Genomic DNA, 17,269 nt, shown 5'->3' on the forward strand with positions numbered 1-17,269 from the left:
GTGTCTATGATATGGTGAAATGGTAACAGTAACATTTTGCAATGATGCAGAACTACTTTGCAAGCTGTGGAAGTCCTTGGTGATCTGGAATGGGTGGAATAATTGGATTAGAGAGTACCTGAAATAAAGAGAATTAGGGGGTTTAGCAAATTATCCCTGCTTTCCAAAGACTTTCTGGTAGATGCTATTTAAGGGAACCTAATACACTGGAAACTTGTTTGGGGAAAAAACAACAAACCAAACAACATACGAATTAAAGGACTAGTCCTCAGCACAAAAATCATTCATAGCACAGTGTCCCACAAACAATTGTTAAAGACAGAGACCTGAAGTTGCTTGCTATAGCAGTACTGTGTAATTTGCTGATGCTTAGAGAAGATTTTCAAGAGTAAATGCACTTCTGGATGGAACTTAAAACAGTCCAATACAAGCAAATAGGCTTTGAGGAAAATCTGGAAGTTCTCATGCTCTCAACTGCCCTTAACCCCTATGTGTAGTAGGTTTGTGGATTCTGTCTGCCACTGACATCGTGGATGGAAGGAACAATCTTGGCAAACTTCAGTGAAAAAAGGCTGTCAGTTTCAGTTTGTGGTGGAGTAGGGTAAGGGGAAATGGCTTTAAACTGAAAGAGGGGAGATTTAGATTTAGACATAAAGAAGAAATAAATCCTTCACGTGAGGGTGGTGAGGCAGTGGCACAGGTTGCCCAGAGAAACTGTGACTGCCCCATCCCTGGCAGTTTTCAAGGCTAGGCTGGAGTAGGCTTTGAGCCACCTGGTCTAGTGAAAGGGAGTTGGAACCGAATCTTTAGCGTCCCTTCCAACCTAATCCATTCTGTGAAAACAGAGCTTGAAACGGGAAGCTATTACGTGGAAAAGGTAAGCAAAGTTTAAAATGAGCAACTATATTTGTATTTGTTATGTTTTATCAAAAAACCGGTAGGAGGTTGGCAACAGGCAATGGAAAATAGCCATTCTTGCGTTGCTTCTATTTTTAGTTTCAATGAACAGTGGCATTTCGTTATGAAAAAGACAGGCATGAGCACCCTCTAGGGGACATTTTAAAGGGTTTCCTACGGGATACTCTTTCATTCCTTAAGGCTGGGTCTTGCATCCGCACTGCCGAGCTCTCCCCCTCGCCATTCTGCCAAAACTGTCAAGTGGAAAACACTGAGGTGAAAAGCAGACGGCGGCCCCGTGCCGCTGGCTTTCCTGCGGGGCCCTCACAGTGGTGCCGACCGCTCTCTGGTTTGAATAACAGTGCGACGGGGCACGGCCGCCTCATGTATAGATTCGTCTTACATACGGCTTTTTCTGTGCGTACAGCACAGAAAAGGTCGCTTTCCTTGGAAACCCAGAGGCTGCTCCGGCCAGCCGCAGAGCCGGCACGGCTCCCGCCGCCCCGCGGAAGGAGGAGGAGGAGGAGCCGGAGCCTGGCGGGGTGGGAAGGGGCGGCAGGTTTGGGATGAGGCGGGAGGAGGAGGAGCTGGAGCGGCAGGAAGGGTGTTTCCCTGCGCAGCTCCCGGTTGAAGTGACTCAGACAGGAAACTCCCCGCCAGGCGCGGCCCAGGAGCGGAGCCGCCGGGGCCAGCGCGACTCTCGGTGGCGGCCGGTCGGACCGGGGCCCCCGGGCAGGCGGACGGGCCCCTCCCGCTGCCGGATAGCGCCGTTCCCAGGGGCCGGCGGCGAACGGGTGAGCAGAGCTAACCCGGGCCAGGAGCGGCCTGCCCGCTGGTCGGGGCCGTCCGGGTGCGGGTTCCCCTCCGTTTGGAGGCGCTTTTTGCGAAGTGCTGGGCAGTCCCGCGCTCCTCTCGCTGGTGACCGCGATCCCGGTGCGCTACTTCGGGGTTTATTTATCCTCCCCGCTCTGCTGCTGGTGCTAGTCCCCAGCGCTCAGGCGGAGCCGGGCCTCGCCTCGGAGGCGCTGGTGTGGCCGGCGGCGGGAAGGGCCGGGGGGGGTGGGCAAAAGGCAAGTGGCCGTTCCCTCAGACGGGCCCCGGCAGTGGGTGACGCCTCAGGGATAGGTAGATAAAAGCCAGTTTTAGTGTGTTCTTAATGGGTGTGGGGTCTGACTTGTTCTCTGCCGTGCACAGCTCTCGTGTCGGTAGCCAGGGGTGGTTGCAGTTCTGCTTCCTAGGCTGTCCCGGAGTGGATTAAACAGGAAAAAGTGGAAGTAAGAAGCCTTATGCAAGTCCATGCCGTCCTTTAGATGAATGAGATGATCTAGTGTCTAAGGATGCAGTTACATAAAGTAACTTCCTCTTGAGGAAGCTGAGTGGTTACCTGGTTAAAATAACTAACGCTGTATGGAGAGTGGCAGTGTAAGCGCGAAACTCCCCAGATGGGCGGCGGTACCCCGTCCGTCTCCTACCTGTCTCTGACGAGCAAGGAGGTGAAGGTAAACACGCACTTCATCCCTGTGAGTATTCCTGTGGTTCAACAGCAAACCTGCCTTTCAGTAGGCTCTCATTGCCTTGGTTTTAGTTCCTGCGCCGTTTGATGACTGGTTTGAGTAGCATTTAGACATGTAAATGGTTGTTTGTGCCAGGGAGGCAGTGCGGAGGAAGTTTTCTTTGTGGGATGTAGCCAGTCTGCCTGAAGTGGTGGCTGGAGAGTGTGTATTGGAGGGGGAGGAAAGCTGTCTGGAGGAACTTAATTAGAAGGTCATACCACGCTTTGCAGTAAACTGTGGGAAATTGAAAGCTTAGGCTAATGAGCGACTCAGGTCCTTACTGCATTCCAGTTACGTATTTACCATAACTTTTATAATACACTTGCTGAACACGTACACATGCAGTGTTGCTGGCTAGCATGTTTTTCAAAGTGGAACTTCTAATAATGTTGTAGTGCAGTTCTGTGATCTCTGCATTACGTTTATATTAATTGCATTTATACAGACTTCTTTATGCTCAGGCTGAGTATCTCTGAGCTATGTGCTAGAAAATGCGTTGCTAGTCCTTCAGAGTTCTAGCTCTTGGCTTTATTTAAGCCCTACTTTAACCTTTTAAAACCTCTTGCACTTGTAAACACAGAGTTTCTCCTGATCTAATAATGTAAAAGGCTCTTTAAGCGTTCCCAGACAACTGGTCTGTGAAGTCTGGCTAGTGTAGGCAGCCAGTTGACTTTGTAGCTGCCAGGAAGGAGGAGGAATTTGGAAGCAGCCTGTACAGCATCAGAGTACAGCAGGAAAGGCTTAGTGTGGTATCGTCAAAACTTGCTTGGCTTGTCCTCTAAGAAATGTAGTCAATAGTCTGTTCTCTGCAGCATCTTGGTTTGCTTGGGGTTTGGGTTTTTTTTGCCTGGTGGTTTGTGCTTTTTTGTTTGTTTTTTTAATGGAATACTCAGTTGTACTTTGTGGGTTTCAGATTGCAACACCTGATTTACTTATTTTGGGAATAAACCTCTCAGAATCTTAGGAGAGCAACCCACTTCCCTTCCCCAAACTGCCCTGCTGAAGATGAGTAAGACTGTGTTTTGTTCACAGATCTTGGGTTTGGTCAGTTCCTGTTGAGGGTCTTGATGAGGACAGTGAGTGGTGTTTGAAATGTGTTAATTTAAAACTTCTCACTTAGTAGATATCACTACATTTAAGTGGAGCTGATTTCATGAGTCCTTTTAAAATAATTAAAAATCTGCCTTATAAGAGCGGGAGTGTTTCACAATCAGTCCAGACTTTTCAGTTCTGAGCTTCTGAATACGTGACTTAAAAAGCTGCTAATCCTTTAGCGGTGTACCTGTAATGCCCAGAGCATACACGGACAAAATTCTTGTTTTTTCAGGTTTTTTGAAGTGGGATCAACCCACAAATTCCCTTGACCCATTACACAGGTTTTATGGTGTAATTAAATAATTAACAGACAGCTGTTCCAGATGTGTGTTTTATGTTAGAAGTTGTAAAGGAGTATGTGTGTCTGATATACTCCTAAAGATTTAGTTAGTGCTTTATTTAGTCTTCTGTGGGACGAGGCTTGTTCCTGAGGGTAGGTTTCGCAATCTTGTCATAGCTCTTTTAGAATCATCTGATTGTTACTTCTTGTTTTGTTTCTCAAAGATTTCCAAGATATTCAGGCTGAGGCTGAAGCTTCAGGGTAGTTGGATTTGAGCTGGGAAGTTAGAACAAAAAGATGAAACAAAAAAATCCCCACAAAGCTCCTTTTCCTGGCTTTGGTTTTATTCTTCCTTTGGTCTGAAAGCTGCTGGAATAGCTTGCAATGCTATACGGAATACAATGAATTTTAGCAGGTATTTATCTGTGCATCAAGACTGTTTCATTTTACAGTCATTTCTCTGTGTTCTCAGGGCAAGCTCTTCATGCGGTTCCTTTGCCGTACCCACAAGTAAAGTAAACTTTTATGCTGGGCAGCGTGTTACACCATAGTCAGTCCAAAGTCAGTTGTATGACTGGTTTTGCTTCTTCTGAAGCAGTTTCTGTATTGTTATTGCTTACATGTTTTCAGATGGCTGTAGTTACTATGGCAAGCCCCAACTTAAAAAGCAATTATTCGTGTTCCAAATTAAGTGTTTGTTTACCTAGGGGTGCTGCAGGAACTTGACAACCCCAGTGTGAATGGCCAGTGAAGTGGATGGATCCATCCACTCAAGCACATGGCAGTATGATTAAATGGTCCTGAGCTGCCGTTTGGACGTGCTCTCAGCCAGATCATACACAGAGAGAGCAGTAAATATAACAGATTTGGAAACTATTGCTATTTAGAAAATATACTTTGTTACAAGTGGCCTCTGACAGGTCTTATTCTAGCAGGGCATTTTGGTATTTCTGGCTACATTGTTACTTGAATACATAACAAATGAAAAGCACCTATGCTTGTCCTTATTGGGGGTGCATGTGTGCATATCTGACACAGTAGCATGAAAGAAGGACATTTCAACATTGTGAAATATGACTGACAAAAACTTACTGAGAACTTAGTAATGGTACCTATGTTTTAAGCCACAGATACCAGTCTAGGCTTCTTCCTTACTTTGCCCTTGGATTCTTTACATCTGCCCATAGGTACTGAGGTGTGTAGTGCTCAGGGATATGCTATGCTGCGTAATACTGGTAGCTGAGAGTGTGCATTGATTTGCTTGGTTTAAGTATAATTCCATTAATCCACACCACTCGCCTTTCTAGTGGTAAAATTAATGTATAATGCATTGATGAGACTTGCTATAGGAGGGTGCAAAATAGCAGATAGTCTGTCTGTCTCTTAGCATCAAAACTGTTGTAACTCATCTTCTGGGATCTCCTTATCTCTCAAACATACCAGTGAAAAAATCTGAAGCTTGTTTTCTTCATAGGACTTAAAAGATTTTCCTCTGTGTCAGTATGTACTGTTTGCTCTCTATCTCTTATGTCTGTAAATATATGTGCATTCCTAAATGTGTACAGAAAATCCTGTCTTCAGACAGTGCAGCGTTGTTCTGGGAAAAGTGGCAGTCTTGGACTTATAGCCGTAAAAAGTAGGGCTGTGGTAAAGGTAATAAGCACAAATAACCATCAGGCATTTGCCACCTCAGCAGAACTCCCCTTCCCCGCAGGCTGACTGTCAGCAGGACAAGTGAATTTATAGCTATGTAGCATTTCTAGAGAGAGACCATTGTGGGAGGGGTGATATAAGGTTGTGGCAGCAGAGTTGAGAGCAGATCTGGCTGGGGGTGCTGGGGAGGGAGCCCAGCTCTTCAAGCCTTCCCCTGTGGGAGATGGTGGTCCCTGTTCCCAGGGATAGCTAGGAGCCGCACTTGTGCCCTGCTGCCATATCCCTTCCCCACATCTTATCTTCTGTTGCTGTTCCGTTCAAAGCACTCCTGGCTTACAGACATGTTACTCATAGAAAACAATTGCATGATTTCTCCATGCTCAGGCCAGACACTGGGAGATTTTCTCAGTTTAATGGGTTGTCTCTTGCCAATCCTCTCAGAGGGCTGGTTTCTGCAGGGAAGTTTTTCAGGAATATTGCTCAGGCGGTAGTAGAATGACCGAGCAGATTTTTAAAGCCAAGAATTGCTACTTTGGAGCAAAAAAATGCCATTCCCCCTCCCCACCCTCACTGAAAGGCATCTTGAGAATTCAGGCAGCACATAGATTTACACTTATGGGAGATTGTAGATTGCAGGGTTGAGTCTCAGCAACGATCTTATGAATCAATACAGTGTTAAGTAAAAGGAAAAAGTTAAATGATGCTTTTGGTTGTAGAAATACATGCCTGGATTTCAAAACCAGTGCTGTGGCTTTATGTTAGGACATGAGTCTTGAGAGTAGATGTGCTAAGTAGTGATTCCAGCTATGTAAATGGCATGAGGAGCTTTTGGAAATGCCTCCTTTATGCAGTGTAGGTATACAAGCAGCTTGTTTCTAGGGTTTAGCTAAAAATATGGTAGTGCTGTATGCCACTTTAAAACACTTCTGCTAGGGACATGGACAGCCTGTTGGCAGAAAAGAAAAATGCTGTAGATGTGAACTTGATTTATAGTCTTCTTTCAGTGTAGCTCTAATTATTTTAAGTGGGTTCACTGGCATATTAAATCAATGAGAATACACTGAATTATGCATTCTGAATGTAAAATTTAGGTGAACTGTTATGACATATTGCTCAAGATAGATGTAGATGCTGATCTGGTGATATGGGAAGTAAAGCTTTTGATGAATTTTCACTGAAACTGCATATTTTCATGTTTTGTATAAAAATGAAAGTGTAAAACGTTAGTTACAGATGATGAGCTCTCTTAGAGGAGGAAGAAAGCTTGAGAAACTAAAAGCTATTTGATTATTTCTATTTTCTCCTTCACCCTGTCCTGTAATATTTCCTTATTTTTTTAAAGGAACTATTATGACTTGCTGCTTGTCTGATTCTCCTCCTCTTCCCTGAAATGCACATAGGGTACTTCTTCCTTTTTTCTTTCTTTTCTTTTTTTTTTTTTTTTAATAGCACCAGAAACCTGTTTGGTTTTTTCCTGTTTTTTTTTTTGTTTGTTTGTTTGGTTTGTTTTTGTTTCCCCCCCTCTACTTAAATACTGTAATTTTACAGAATTTTACATTATTCTTTTGCTTCAGATATTAAATAAATACTTTTAAGCATGAATAGCACAAATTTGCCTAGAATATCTTCCAACTTCTTTTTCAGATAAAGCAGTGTAATTTTTTTGCTTAAATGAAAGCAGTGTTGCATTGTTGACTTCCTAAGTACTTACAGGTAGAGGGAAGCAGTGAGAATGACAGCAGACAGCCTCTGTTATAGTAATTTTTATTGAAGCATTTGTTCACTTTTTAAAGTTAGAATCGGGCAGTGCTGAAGTCGGAGCTTTAGCTGTGGGTTTGCATTGAGTAAACCTGCTGGATAAAATTAATGCCTGTCGTATTATCTGTGTGTGTATGCTGTAGACATAGAAGGATGGATAATGCAGAGGCGCTGCCAAAGGAGACTGGGGGGCTGCCCTCAGTGCTGCTGTGACTGGTGGCCTCTGCGCAGGCAGGGGCTCTGCTAGGTGGGCTCCACAGAGAAGTGGTTTTCTTCAGGCTGACCCTGAAGAAACCATGCTTAGAAGTGGGCTCCAGAAAAGTGTGCTGTCCTCCCCTCCCCTGAGAAAATAAGGTTTTATTCTTAATTTCTTAGTTTCACAGAATCACAGGGTGGTTTGGGTTATAAGGGACCTTAAGGATCATCTTGTTCCAGCCGCCCTGCCATGGATAGGGACACCTTCCACTAGTCCTGTGAAATGAAAGTGCCGTTCAAGAACTCTGATGCTTTAATAAACAGTTTGTCTGAGTGGCTGTGTTGTTGCTTAGATTTAAATCTAAAGTTTCCAGGCTCTTTTAATCTTTGTGTCTCATCTCCATTACCTGTCATGACAGACTGGTTCTGAGCCCATTACCAACCACTTCTTTCAGCATATGCATACAGGTGGGTCCATTTTGCTTAAGGTGCTAGCAGGCCCTCCACACCAAATGCAAAGGACAATTGACCAAACCCATGTTGAATAGGCATGAGCAATCTGTGACAGTATCCCTTCTGCAGTATGAAAGGTACTGTGTCTGAGCAATGCCAGGCTAACTCCATGGGCATATGCTTCCTCCTCTTCTTTCTGGGGTAGTTATTGCTCTTGCTGTTTTCCTCATTCTTTGCAGACACCAGGAATCTTATCCTTGCTAAGAAATGAGAGTGCTTTTCACAACTGCTGAACATGCCAGAATTCCTGTGCTTCAGTGCTTAGCTTCCATGCCAAGATGTGGTCTTGCCCAAAGCAGTGCCATGCAGCCTTGCTTCCTCACACAACCATGCAGCAGCAGGAAGACTTAGAAACAGAGGTATAGAAGAAATGCATAGTGAAGATAGCTGTAGGAGGTAACAGCAGCAGCACAGCAAAATGGCCCAAGCAGGGAAACAAGAAGATGAAACAGGGGAGGGGAGGAGTGGATTGTGTGAGAGGAAGAGTGTGAAAAAGAGAAAGGGAGGGAATTAGTCAAGAAGCAATAAGAAGAAAGAACTGAAAACTGAAGGACAAACAAAATGTAAGTTGCAGTTGGTGCAACTCAAAGATGTAATATCAGGGAGTATTAAAGGGGTGAGGCAAGTAAGTGTAGCAAAATAGATCTCAGCACACCAAACCTAGAATGAGACAACAGTTCAACCTTTAACTTCATTCCAGCCTGAAGAGAGGCCAGATATTGCAGAATGGTTTTTAATATGTACAGAAGTTTAGGATTAATACATTTGTTTCCATGTTAACTCAGAACTAACTCAGCTCTGTAAGAATTAATTAGTAAATTAACACAAACCCCCTCAGCCATCTAGCCCCAGTATTTTATATTGGTGACTTATATCTTGGGCTTCAGGCTTAGGTACACAGATAAAACAAACCAAGCAAAACCCCTCTGTGAATTCCTGTAGCACAACTGCCATTGCAGAGCAGGGTGCATGCTACAGAGACAGGCCCTCCCTCCTTGTTCACATACGTGGGATGCCTTTGGAGCAATCTTTACAGGGTTAGGCTTTTCCCATGTCACTGTAGTGGATTCTCTAATAAAACAAGTGGGGATGAGCAGAATTGGTTTCCCATTTTTTTGAAGTGTGTACATTGCACTGCATGTGAGATTCCTGCATCAGGATACCGTCTGACCTTACATTTTATCATCAGGAGCTTGCATGTCCTCTAAAACTTCAAGATTTGGAATGGTACTGCAGATACATAGTACTAACCAGGCTGCCTTTTGAAATATGTGGTCATTACTTGCTGCATTGTTCACTGTTAGCTGCTGTTGCTATAGAATTAGTATGTGCTCATCCATGGTCTGCTGTTGGCAGGCAAGAAAAGATGAAGCCACTCTTGTGCTAACTTGCCAGCAAGAACGTAGTGAGTTCAGCCTTGCGCTAAAACATGGGAGTGCTAGGGTTACACAGTGTTCTCCAGCTGTGGGAGAGTTCTCTTACTGATACTTCAAAGGTAGTATTTAGTGGACTTGCACGTGGTGGCAGGCATCAAGGAAGGTGGTTCTGTCCTACTGTAGTTCACCGGTCTCTGTGTAGGCTTTATCTGAGGAGCCTGAGCGTCCCTGTTCATAACTTGTGATGATGGTATAGAGTGTTAGGTCTTCCTGTCATTGGAAATGTGCTTGAATTCATCCAGGACACTGGAAGGGAACACCCATAGTTACTTGATGAGCATGACTGATTGTCATGAGTGCTGGTGGTCAGTGTGTCAGTGAGCCGTTTCAGCTACATGACAGCATTGTTAGCCATGGTGTCCTCCTGACCCTGATTATTTTGGGGGGGGGGGGGGGCGGGGAAAGGAGCAGTGCTGAATCAGGAAAGCCTGGCTCTTAGGCTGCATTGGTAGTTGCTTACTGCTGTATCTGATACTGCAGAGTTTGGTTTTTGAGGTGGTAAAACTGGTGTATCTGGGCACTTAAACCTTGTTTGCACAGTCACAGATACACAGAATTACAGAATGTTTTATGTTGGAAGAGACCTTAAAGATCATCTAGTTCTAATGCCCCTGCCATGGGTAGGAACACCATGCACTAGACCAGGTTGCTCCAAGCCATCCAACCTGGCCTTGAACACTGCCAGGGATGGGACAGCCACAGCTTCTCTGGGCAACCTCTGCCAGTGTTTCACCACCCTCACAGTAAAGAATTTCTTCATTATATCTAATCTAAATCTACCCTCTGTCAGTTTAAAGCCATTCCCTCTTGTCCTGTCAGTGCATGCCCTTGCAGAAAGTCCCTCTCCAGGGTTCTTGTAGGTCCCTTTTAAGTACTGGAAGTGTAGGTAGCACAGATTTTGCTTGTGTAAAGAGATTGTGATTGCTTGTCATGTGAAAAATTCACTCTGATGTAACACAAAGAGCTTTTAGTTTGGAAAGTTGAGATTTTCTAAAAAAATAAAAAAATAATAATAACAAAAAACCAACACCCCACCCCACCCCCCCCCAAAAAAAAAAAGAGATTTTCAGTGCTTTAGCCTTACTTTTCCCCAAATCTGTGTCTGCTCTTGTAATCTTGCTTCCCACCATGTACCTCTCCAGTGGCAGAGCAAAGCAGTTAATTTTGTGAGCCACACTGCTCCATAGGAGTCTAATAGTAAATCAGCTGTTTCCGTCATGTGGCCATTCTCCTGGGACTTTCTGTGGTGCTGGCATGGGATAATTCAGCGCTAGAATTTTTGTTTTCTCTTTCGCACTTATTGAGCCTTCCTTTTTTGTTCCAATTGCAGATGTATTTTTGCAGGCTTAACAGTATGTCAGATCTGTTGCACAAAGAATTGTCAGCTGCTGTTTGCTTTCTTCTGCCTTTTACTTTAATCAGGCAGGCCAGTAAATGATGTGAAAAGCATTTCTCTGTGCTCCTTCAGCTTATGCAAATCTGTTGCTTAGGAACGAAGAGGAGCTCCAGTCCCAAAAGGAACATCTTGCACTGATCCCCTTGGCAAAAAGGGGGATTGTGCCATCCAGAGAACAGAAAAAGAGCATTCAAACAAGGAGATCCAGTGCATTGCTGTTCTCTGAAGCACTTCAGTTATCAGCCTGTTAAATGTTTTCTGCTAGTCTGCACTGCTAGGTATGCAGTTGAACAGCTGAGGCTTTTGATATTTAATTAAAATAGCACTAAAAAGGAATTTTTGAGGGATATATCTTGGAGGTTTGAAAGCAAAGTGAATATGATTAAGTAATTGTGCTGATCTTGAAAGAGAAAATGTGTTCCTTTTGTTAGCTTTTCTCCTCACAAGGGCATTTTGTTTCATGGTTTAAGAGACAAACTTCCTTACGAGTAGGAGCATTGCACAGAATACTGAATTAATTTTCTTCATAGGAAAATTATTTGATTGATTTTCTGCAGGCCAGTAACATAGAAGAATGATGCAATGGAACAGAAGAAACTTGAAAACGTTGTGTTGCTATAGGGATAAAACTGCTGCTGCTGTACAGACCAAGACTGTTCCTGTGGGAATGTTGTCATTACTTCCCATGGAGTTCACTGACATAGGTCCCATAGACCTCAGTTGAGCAGGCTATTCAATCACCTTCTTAAATTTGTCTTAATTTCTGTCCTGTGCATGAACTGCATAATGCCTTTGTCCCTCCTTTTTGAAAGGTAAGCCTTTCCTTTCCCTCTTTAAATGTTGTGCATGAAATTTTCCTGCTTTTCATCATGGTATTGTGTTCTGTATAGTAGGGCAAACTTTATCTGTCTATCTATCTATGCCTGTTTTTAAAAGACAGAACAACTCATATGGATATATATTTCAGTGAATGGATTTCATGGCAGTTGTAATCTTCAGTATCCATGCCAGGCTTGAGGTTTTCTTTTAATTCAAGACTCAAAGATGCTTTTGCAGACTTAGGAAAGAAGAGTGTCAAAGGAAGTGCTGTTTAAAGTACAGACATACTTCCTCTTCGTCTTATTTTGAGCTTGGGAGCACATACAAGCACTTGGAGATCAAATGCATCTAATTAAAAGCAAAATGAAAATATGTGTTCAGTGGACTGCAAGAAGGCAGGGAGCATCCCTTTCCAACACCTGTTTTCAGTCAAACGAAACAGCATTCTCAGCTGCAAAGTCATAAAATATTCTGAGGTTTCTGTAATGCAGCAGTTTTTGTTAGTTGTTTAAACTCCACCTTCATTATCTCACTCTTTGGCATGACCATTCTGCAATTTTTTGGGGTATGAAATAATTTTTTCTCTTTACAAATTTCAGTGTTTGAGATTTTTTTGGGGTTACATAGAGCACGGCCTTACCAAACCCAATTCCCTGAACGTCCACCAGCGCCTCTTCTTTCTTGGTCTGTATTCTCATGCTGATATTTGCATGTGGCTTATTGGTTGGATTCTAGTTTGAAGAGTTTACATTGTACTGGGTGCAACCACGGCCCATTCTGTGCAGCAGGAGGTGGGATGTGCTGCAGCATCTCTTCTTGGACTTATGCAATTGCACTAGCACATTGCTGAGCATGCTGTGGTAAGTTCAACAGCGGAGAAAGAGGGAAACCGTGCTTGAACCGGTCAAGCTTTGCTGATCCCAGCTCAGAGCGTGCAGCCCCCGGCTGGCAGCTGCAGCCCAGAATTGCTGATCAAGCCTTTTGTGACTAGAGGGCCCCACCCTCCCATCTCCTCTTGAGCAGTGGGAACTTGCCCTGCAGTTACAGTGGCCATAGGATACGTTTTAGCTCAATTGTTTCAGATTGTTTAGATAGTGTAACTATCTGCATTTTGAATGGATTTATGCTCCTTTTAAACCTGAAATTTTCTTGATTAAATGACCGAAAACATAAACTTTTTAGGATTTCTTAATTTTGGTTTTTTTTTTTTTTTAGATGTGTATTTAAGATACTGGTGTTTAAGAATGGTGAAGTAAATAAGTCCCTGTGGTTTGACTTCATACAAATGAAATGGCTTTAAATGGAAAGAGGATAGATTTAGATGAGATATAAGGAGAAGTTCTTCACTATGAGGCTGGTGAGGCACTGGCACAGGTTGCCCAGAGAAGCTGTGGCTGCCCCATCCCTGGCAGTGTTCAAGGCCAGGCTGGATGGGGCATGGAGCAACCTGGTCTAGTGGAAGGTGTCCCTGCCCATGGCAGTGGGTTGGAACTTGGTGAGCTTTAAGGTCCCTTCCAACCCAAATTGTTCTGTTACTTTCTGAAGAGTTTATGATCATTTCAATGCTCAACCCTCTGCCTTTGACTGAGGACTTGGTTTTGTGCTTTGTTCCTGGAAAAGCACTTGCAGTTCTGTGCTTCCCTGTGTGCCCTGTTACTTTTCTGCTAATCACAGCTGGAGATTAGCAAATGCTGCTGCTTCTTTGATTGTTCTCATCCTGAGATTCAGCATGGCTCAACTTTTTGCCCATTCAGCTCTTCCTGCCTGCCATGCTAAGTGTGCCCGAGATGGTGGTGTGTATATTCGGAGCAGTGAGGGAAGAGGGTCTGTCAAAAGAGAAAACACTGGCAGGTGGGCTGCTTTGAAGAGGATAGAGCCTCAGGAGAGGCTTGCTTTGCTGTTGCTACCATAGGGACAGTCTAAGCAGCTCGTCCAGGAGCAGATGAGATGTGCTTCATTTTTGAGCACCCATTTTCAGGGTCCACCTGGAAAGTGGAAGGAATGAGTGGAGAAGTTATTTCATCCATTGCTTTTTAATTTACCACTACGAGCTGGCTGCAGTGCTTCGTGCCAGGGTAGCTTGAGGACCCAACTGAACTTAGCTGAACAAAGCTGCTTGTTTTACTCTCAGGCTGTAGGGGACATTCTGGTAATTAAGCTGAAGAAAGTGCATTCATTTACATCATTGTCTCTTTCATACTTTTTTTTGTTTGTTTGTTTTGTTTCTTGTTTTTGTTGGCCATTAATGGTAAAAGGTAACCGCTGTCCATGAACAGCTGATGAGAGAGAGGGTCCAGTGGAGGGTCACAAGGATGTCAGGGGTCTGGAGCATCTCTCTTATGAGGAGAGGTTGCAGGAGCTGGGCCTGTGTAGAGAAGACTGAGAGGGGACCTCATTAATGCATGTAAACATCTCAAGGGTGGGTGCCAGAAGAATGGTGCCAGACTCCCTTCAGTGGTGCCCAACGAAGCAACGAGGAGAAGCAGTGGCCATAAACTAAAACACAAGAAGTTTCTCCTCAACATGAGGCAGAACTTCTTTATGATGAGGGTGGCAGAGCACTGGAGGCAGGATGCCCAGGGGGTTCATGGAGTCTCCCTCTGAAGACATTTGAAACCTTCCTGGACGCTTTCCTGTGTAACCTGCTCTAGGTGGCCCTGCCTTGGCAAGGGGGGTTGGAGCAGATGATCTCCAGAGGTGCCTTCCAACCCTAATGACTGATTCTGTCAGATGAGTATTGGTAGCAATAGACCTGGTTGTGTCCATTGCCTGATCTTGCCAGTATGCAGCAGTAAGTGTGCTGTAAGGAGCTGGCAGCAAAAAAACCCACCTGGAAATGGTGGTTGGCACTAGATGATCTTTAAGGTTCCTTCCAGCCTAAACCATTCTACAATTCCATGAAATTGACACTGTCCAGATCATTCCCTGCTGCAGCACTCCATGTTTCAAGGAGGAAGACTGCTGGATTACCTCTTTAATGGTTATGTGAGGATAAATCCTTACAGATTTCAAGGTGAGAGTGCTTAAGTGTCAAATCTTTGATGAGAAGGAAAAAGTGTCTATCAGCTATAGGACTTAGATTTTAATTATTTTAGTTTTTCTGAGGGGCATTTAATATTGTTACTCCTTTTTCCAAAAAGGAGAGCAGCAATTACTATAAAGTGAATGTCTGCTTGCTGTGTAGTTGTCTAAATCAGTGTCTTCTAGAGAAAAGTTGTTTTTGCTGTATCTACTTTTGCTTTCTTTTTTTGTTTTTGTTTTCTTCCAAAAGATTGAATTGTGCCGTTTATCTGTGTTCTGTAGGAATTGTTACTTGACAGTCTTAGTCCAGGAATAATGCCAATTTGCAAGTAATTTGAACAGCATATGTTCTTGTGCCTCTCAGGGGAGTTACTTCCCATTCTTTCCCTGTGCATTTTCAGGATACTCAATATACCTTTTGGTTTTGGTTGTTTTGCTGTTTTTTTTAAATGTTTTGTGATAACATGATACCATCCTCAGCATCTCCTGATCTTGTCAACACAGCCATACAATTTCATCTGATAATTTTTGTGGTGAAAGGCTTTATTTTTCATCTGTAAGTAGATATCATCAAACCCAGTTATTCAATGCTGGGAATCAATGTCTTTTTGAAGCTTAGCTGGATAGATTCTTCACAGTAAGGACAGATTCTTAAGGTCATTAAAGGCTGTTTCTGGGCAAGTCTTGGCCAAGTTTTTGTGACAGAGGCTAAAGAGGAGCTGTGTGGCAATTTCAGCATTTACAACAAGGTCTCAAGAAGCCTAAAGTTATCTAAGTTCATTTGCTTTACCCATTTTTATTTAACTTGGTTGCTAGCTACAAGTTACATCTGTTGGGTTGCGTGCACCACTGCTCAATATGTATAAGAATTATCTCCTGTCATCAAGCATCGTTTTCCTGTTTTAGCTATTTATAGACTGACTTCCTGAGTTCTCTTTTGATCTTCCCTTCAGTAAATAATCTGACCTGCTTAATCCTGTAACTGGAAGAAATCATAAAAGCTTGAAGTTTTTTCAATAAGTACTTAACTCCCTAGAATTTGGGGATTTTTTTTTTTACCTTTGAGCTTGAGAGCTGGATACTGTTACTGCAGTCCTCTCACACTGATTCTGAAGTTAATGAAGTTTTGCTCTTTTCCCTACTCTCTGCTTTCTCAGTCCTTACCTTGCTTGTTTGCTTACTTATTTATTTAGTCTTTTTTTCATTTTGGCTTTTTTTTCTCTGTTTCTTTTGTCTAAAAGACTTTTCCCCATAATTGCTCCTGTTGATACTTTTTCAAGTAGTCTGAAGCCTCAGGAGGCACAGAAGCCCAAGGCTGAGAGAGGCATGCTGCGTGTTTTCTGATATGCTTGGAATTAAGAGCATAGATCTTTTACAAAGACTTTGATATTGTTCTGTAAGGATGGAGATATGGAAATGATGTGCCTGCTAGGTCTGAGAGTCATCTCCTTTTAAATACTAAAGCAGGGTATTTGTTGTGAGCAGGGCTTGCATGGCTGGGAACAGCAGTACAGAACCATGACATTTAAAAAAGATCGGTAAATCTTTTGCCTGAATAGATTTCAATAATAATCCAGCTCTGATTGAAATAAAAATGTAAACAATGCTGAGGGGAGCTTTAAGATTTGGTGCATTTTTTGGTTTGTTTTTTCATGTGGACAAGATGTGATGGAGGTAGCTGGGTGAGCTTCTCCACAGCACAGGTCAACTCTTCTGATCAAGTCAGGCCCTCCCAGTGCTCATCCGAATCAGAACTGAAGAAAAAGAATAAACTTCAAGGAACTATTTCTATTTCTAGTCCTGGCCCCAGGGGTTGCACATCGGGCAGGGATGGAGCATGAACTGTGTGGTGGTGTCACCTGGCTGTGTGATGGAGTAAACTAAAAATAATAATGTAGACCAGAATCAGTAAAATTAATACAACATATAACTATGAGCCGTTAGGGGGTGAGGCACTGGAATGGGTTGCCCAGGGAAGTTGTGAATGCTCCATCCCTGGCAGTGTTCAAGGCCAGGATGGACAGAGCCTTGGGTGACATGGTTTAGTGTGAGGTGTCCCTGCCCATGGCAGGGGGGGTTGGAACTAGATGATCTTAAGGTCCTTTCCAGCCCTAAGCATTCTATGATTCTGTGATGTGGTCTCCTGGCTAACATGGTGTGAGCGTACCCAAGCTCCAGCTGCCTCCCTGCCACTGCCGTTGTCAAACCTCTGGTGCTCACCTCCTGGGAGGCAGAGGGGAAGCATGAATCATGGCCTTGCAACATTTGCAAATGTGTCAAATCTGGGCAGGAAGGAGCTGTTTCCTCTTTCACATTTTGCTAGGTACCAGAGTAAAAAAGCTGGAGAGCAGGAGCATTGAACTTGGCCAAAGAAACATCAGACACATGGGATACCTTTGGCAGAATTACAAAGTGGAGCTGTCAGCAAGTGACCTTAAAACAAGAAGGCTTTTGTAAGTCTGTGCCCAATTGCTTATGTTTTCCTCGTTGGAAAAATGCTGACCTGTCTTTAGGAAATTATGCTGAAGGGCTGGGAAAAATGCACCTTCCTGTATTTCTTTTCACAACCCAGAGGGCAGCAGGAAGCTTTTATGTCTCAGCTTGTGCCTCTGGCCAGGTAACAGGGGTTTCCCAGGCTTGTGCTGTTAAACAG

The 17,269-nt window shown here is 43.6% G+C and overlaps 1 protein-coding gene across 1 annotated transcript in view; it reads left to right on the plus strand.

The window, feature by feature from the left end:
- The first annotated feature begins 1,477 nt into the window (after positions 1-1,477).
- The window catches only part of CYFIP1 (cytoplasmic FMR1 interacting protein 1), a 79,815-nt gene continuing 64,023 nt past the window's right edge, over positions 1,478-17,269 (plus strand). The window contains exon 1 of the mRNA XM_061377615.1: positions 1,478-1,691. The gene's annotated coding sequence lies outside the window, so the exon portion shown is untranslated. The remainder of the gene's footprint in view (positions 1,692-17,269) is intronic.

Source organism: Neopsephotus bourkii, unplaced genomic scaffold (genome assembly GCF_033783945.1).
Source record: "Neopsephotus bourkii isolate Nb327-2 ecotype Australia unplaced genomic scaffold, CSIRO-AGI_Nbou_v1 NB_1760, whole genome shotgun sequence".
Lineage (NCBI taxonomy): Eukaryota > Metazoa > Chordata > Aves > Psittaciformes > Psittacidae > Neopsephotus > Neopsephotus bourkii.